This window comes from Primulina eburnea, chromosome 3 (assembly GCF_022965805.1).
Source record: "Primulina eburnea isolate SZY01 chromosome 3, ASM2296580v1, whole genome shotgun sequence".
NCBI classification, from domain to species: domain Eukaryota; kingdom Viridiplantae; phylum Streptophyta; class Magnoliopsida; order Lamiales; family Gesneriaceae; genus Primulina; species Primulina eburnea.
The window spans coordinates 50,051,015-50,056,897 of record NC_133103.1 but is presented as its reverse complement, the minus strand read 5'-3'; the positions used below and the strand labels follow the sequence as shown (position 1 = coordinate 50,056,897).

Genomic DNA, 5,883 nt, shown 5'->3' with positions numbered 1-5,883 from the left:
GTTTACACTTATATACTTTTTTTAATTAATTTAATTTATATTCATGTACAAGTGATATCATAATTTATAAAAAAAATTAGCGACTCAGTATAAACATTTTGAAATTATTATTAATTACAATATGATTTGATTATATTTACACGAAATTCATACCATAATTGTGATAACTAGTGAATGACTAAACTACAAATTCAAAATAATGAATAAAAAAAGAGAGAGAAACGAAATCAATAAAATGTGTTGACAAAAATTTGTGTGAAACGGTTTCACGAGTCGTATTTTGTGAGACATATATCTTATTTGGGTAATCCATGAAAAAATATTACTTTTTATTATGAATATCGTTAGAGTTGACCCGTCTCATAGATAAAGATTTTATAAGACTGTCTCATAACATACCTACTCAAATGTATTAGGCGCTAGATTTGAACAGGCTAACAGTGCTTACATACCAAGTTTTTCGTCTCTTTTACGCTAACATTTAATATAGGATAGAGATAGAGATATAGATAGAGATAGAGATATTTCATTCCTTATCTATACTATATATATATTATCATATATAGTTTTAGGACACCTAGAATAATTAATTTTAGTGTCATATGATGAATTTTTTAAAATACTAACGAAATCCTTCTAAAACTATAAAGTACTTTATTTTTTTTAACAAAAAATATTATAAAAACTATTTTAGTAATTTGTGTTTTTCTTTTATCGGCTATCATATATACCGTTCAAATTTTCTAATATAATATTATATATATTTTTTTCAAGATATAATATAATATTAATTTTTGTTGACTTGATTATTATGCTATAAATATAAGCACATCTGCATCCTTCATTTGTTAAATATTTCTTTCTATTACCTATATAATACACACTGAAAAAATGGCTCAAATTTCAAAAGATATGGTTCGCCCGACAGACAACTTTGCTCCAAGCCTATGGGGGGATCAGTTCTTGAAGTTTACATATGATAATGAGGTAATTAATTTGGTTCTATTTCTTATGTTTTTTTATATGACAAGTACATGCAAATATTGTATTGTTAGTATTAAGTTGTAATAATTGTTTATGACATAAGAGAAACCGTAACATGACTTTTAGTTGATGAATATATAATCTAGTTGATGAAATATATAAAAATTACTAGGAAACTAAGGATTAATTGATTAAATTTATGCAGATAGCAGAAAAATATTCCAAGAAAATCGATTTGTTGAAAGATGAGGTGAAGATTAATTTGACAAATCCAGAGAGTAAAGTGGTGGACACAATGAATTTGATCGATAACTCGAACGCCTAGGCATTTCTTATCACTTTGAAGACGAAGTTGAACAAAAATTGGAGCAATATTTTGGTCTGAGTACAAATTACGAAGATGAAGCCTATGACTTAAACACAGTTTCACTTCATTTTCGATTATTCAGGCAACATGGACTTCACTTAACTTCTGGTATGTGTCATTACCTCCCTCATGTGTTTACATTCATGTATAATATAAAAATAAAATAATTTCTCTCTTATAAAATTTACATTGAAAATGTTTCCCATTTTTACGAGAAATTGTTTACTTTCTTTATAGCATGGATGCGACGGAAAGTGCCACAATATTTAATCTTTATTAGGTAAAAATACAAAATTCGTTAATAAATTTTTTTTTATCTAAAGCATTGGAAAATTTAGTTTGGTCTTCGTCCAATAAGTTGAAATTTTTTAATTTTAGCCATTTTTCTTGGACATCTAATGTGATATCGGACTCGTTGGTAATGTACAACTCTGTGTCAATATATGATGTCACATCGCACACCAGCAGAAAACTATTTGAAAAGGAAAAAGAGAATCAAGTTATTAGAGTTAGCCTGAAATTAAATGATTTAGAGGATAAACAAGCAAATTAAAATACGCATACTAATGGATTGTATTTTTATTGTCCCGTCTTGATTATATCATGCAAACTCGAGCATGATGAGGATATGAGACAATTATCTTTAAAAATATGACAATTCTCTACAAAAACTATTAATGTAATTTATGTTTCGATTAGAAATTTTTAACAAATTCAGAGACAGCGCCGGAAAATTCGATGAGTCGCTTAAAACTGATGTCAAGGGCTTGTTGAGCTTGTATGAAGCAGCACATTTGAGAAAGCACAATGAAGATATACTCGAAGATGCACTTGTTTTCACAACTGAGTGTCTCAAGTCTATGGCCCCAAACCTCAAACCACCCCTCAAGAAACAAGTCGAACATGCCCTCATGCAACCGTTACATTATGGGTATCAAAGATTTGAGTCGTATCATTACATCTCTGTCTATGAAGATGATGAATATTCTAGAGATGAATCGCTTCTCCAGTTTGCCAAATTAGACTATAATGCAGTGCAAATGCTGCACAAACAAGAACTCTGTGAACTCTCAAGGTAATGTTACTTTGTTGTCCATAAAGTAATGAGGAAAGTAAAGAGAGTCATCTCACTTTTGAAGGGTAAATTTTTACAGTTACATATAATCTATAGGTTTTGCCATCTTATAACATATTAAACATTTTGGTGATTGTGTTCTAGAGCTCAACGAGAGTAGCATTTTAGTCGGCATATATTTCGTTTACTTCTTCAATTCTTGTTATTTTACAGGTGGTGGAGAGAGATAAACCTTTTGTCTAAACTTCCTTATGCTAGAGATAGACTTGTTGAGTGCTATTTTTGGACTGTGGGAACATATCATTTGCCTAGGTATTCTCGCGGTCGTGTCATGCTGGCAAAAATAATCAAAATGTTATCTTTAATCGATGATACATTTGATGCTTATGGTACGATTGAAGAACTAGATGCCTTTACTATGGCAATTCGAAGGTAAAAAATAGCACTAATAGATCTTGTAAACATAAATTTATCTGCTTCATGTGGTCCTATTGTCTATAGTTTTGAGTCATTTAACCACTTCTCAGTGGTTGGCTAAAAGAGTTTGAAGATTGAAATTAACAACTATTCCACATGCTTTGATTGTTGCTTGTCTCAGGTGGGATTTTAAAGAGGCTGATCTACTACCAGATTATATGAAACCACTTTATACCGCTGTCTTGAAACTCTACGGAGAATTTAAGGAAAAATTAGCAACAGAAGAAAGATCTTATGTTGTAGACTATACCATAAATGCAGTATGGCTTTTTCATTTCAAATGACTAAATAAATCATTTCTTCTTATCTAATCAGCATATAATTAACATGGATTTTTATACTATGTTATTTAGTTGAAAGAACAAGTGAGGAGCTACAATGTCGAGGCCAAGTGGTTTATTGAAGGTTATTCGCCACCATTTTCCGAGTACCTTAGCAATGCTCTAACAACTGCTAGTTACCACTTTCTTTCGAATGGATCATTAATGGGAATGGATTTTGCCACTAGGAGGGAGTTCGAATGGCTAAATATGATGCCAAGGATGCTTAGAGCATGCCAAGAAATTTGTAGATTAGTCGATGATATTGCTACATACAAGGTACAAATGATCATGATGTCCATAATTCATTCTAATCCATAAGACCAGATTACTTCAAATCTATCTTTATTCGTGAAAATTATTAATATAAGTTGTTATTTTAATTGTTTTACGGATACTTTCGAATTTATCCCTCATAAACCAATGTAGAGTATGTGTGTTATAATCATCACTATGTTTAGAGCATAACCACCTGTTTCAATTCATATTATTGCAGATTGAGAAAGGAAGAGGCCAAAAATCCACCGGCATCGACTGCTACATTAAAGAAAATTGTGTGACAATGGAAGAGGCAATAAATAAGATTGATGAAATGGTTGTAGATGCATGGAAGGATATTAATGAGAATTTCAAGAAACCATTTCCGTGTTCAAAAGAGGTCCTTTTGATAATCCTTAACTTCACAAGGATTATAGATGTAGCATACAAGAACTATGAAGATGGTTATACTAAACCGGAAAAGGTTTTAAAACCCCTCATTGTTGCCATGTTTGTTGAACCCTTTAAGATTCAGACATTTTAAATCATGTTGCGACTCATGAAGTGTTGCAAGAAAAACATCCTTTTATTTGTGTTATTTTTTAAAGTTTTTTGTGGGGATGTTTGTTTCTGTAATATATATGTTTGATCAAGAATGATATCTTTTAACTTTTAATAAATTTAAAACAATGAGTGGTAAATTTCTCCCATGTACGTTATATATTTTTAAGTTGTCGCCTAAACCTTGAAACTATACACATTTATATTATGAAAAATTTATTCCATATTTGTACTATATGTTATCAAATTTTAATCACAGTCCACCACATTTACTTTTAGTGCAATTATGCTCTTGTTTTTCGATTTGGCGGAGATGTGACTCTCACACATGTAGTGTCAAATCAACATTTTTAAGAAAAATGATTAAAATTGTCAAAAATTCTAAACATACGAGACTAATATTAAATTCTAAAATATAGAAGAAGAAAATTGAGAATAGACAGACATATACAATGAAAATTTCATTTTCCCTATTATCAATCAAGTAAAGAATTTAATTGTTGACATGCAATTAATAAGCTTATTTCTTCTCTAATTTTTTTAATAATAATTTTTAAAATCACATCCAGAAAATTAATTTGTTTTCAATGAAACATTTTATTCTGCATATTTATATGAGAAAGAAGATGTTTTGAGAATCTAATAGGAAATCGAACAACACTGAATGACTAGCTTCACTGGACTACTGAAAATAAACAATGCGGAAACAATTCGGGTTGAATAATTATAAATTATATGTTCAATGCCAACAACAATTAACAAGAAACATATGGATAAAGAATAGGGAATAATGTAAAGTACGTAAAGGAAATAAGATAAAAATTTATGGATAGATGTTCGGAGATAAACATTCTTACATCTTACCGTTTTTTCCACTAAGAAAGGAATCCAATAAAACTATTGGGTTTTACAACTTTTTGTAGCTGAAAGTCATAGCTAGTGATCACTTTATAAATTCTAGATGTTTAAGAACCATCAGTTCACAGACAACAACACAAAAACCAACTATTAGCTTGAACGGTTTGAATTGGTAGGGTGACACAAAGTGATCCTTGAATATCTGATATATTCTGATGTATATACGTGTACTAAGTGAGAAGCTTCATGTATTATTGCTTATGTGTACTTAGCACCTCCAGTCTCTTCAGCATCGAACTCACGCCTAGTGAGTCTAAAAACTCAACACACATGTACCAGGAATAATGAGTAAATAAATAGTCACACATGTGAGAAACTGGATTTCCAGCAGCATCAGCCATCTAATGTTTCAGCAGCTATCAAAATTCCAGCAGCAACTCATATTTCAGAAGCTGGTATTTTTCCAACAGACATGTATTTTCCAGCAGACAGAATCCAGCAGCAGAAGAACGAGATTGCAGCATACAGTTACTAATCCAACTCATGACTTGTAACTGAAGCATTTAAAATGGAATCAAGGCTGTTAAATGCAGATTATGACCATTAATAGGGAGTCTAACAGTCAGATTTTGGCCTATAAATAACACCCTCAAGTCTCTGAATTGGGTTACACAAATCTTGAGATTATCACTTGAATTTTCGAGTTAAGAGAGTGCTGATTTTCGAGCAGTAGAAACGAGTAGCAAGAACAAGCAGATTTCAAACTTCAACCGAAACACTTTTAGCAAATTACTGTAAGTGGGCTTACGTATAAATATCTTGAAAACCGTTTGATGACTTCTGTTTTAAAGCAAAGTATATTCTTGATTCCTAATATCTGATTTCGAAGCACTGAAACTTAGTGAACTAATGGTAGGAATATATATTCTGAAGATTACTGATTACTGATTACTGGCCTCACTCCTTAGAGGAGAGAACATATA

The 5,883-nt window shown here is 31.0% G+C and overlaps 1 pseudogene; it reads left to right on the top strand.

Moving 5' to 3' along the window:
• The first annotated feature begins 837 nt into the window (after positions 1–837).
• Positions 838–4,143, top strand: LOC140827808 (germacrene A synthase-like; annotated as a pseudogene).
• Positions 4,144–5,883: the final 1,740 nt, after the last annotated feature.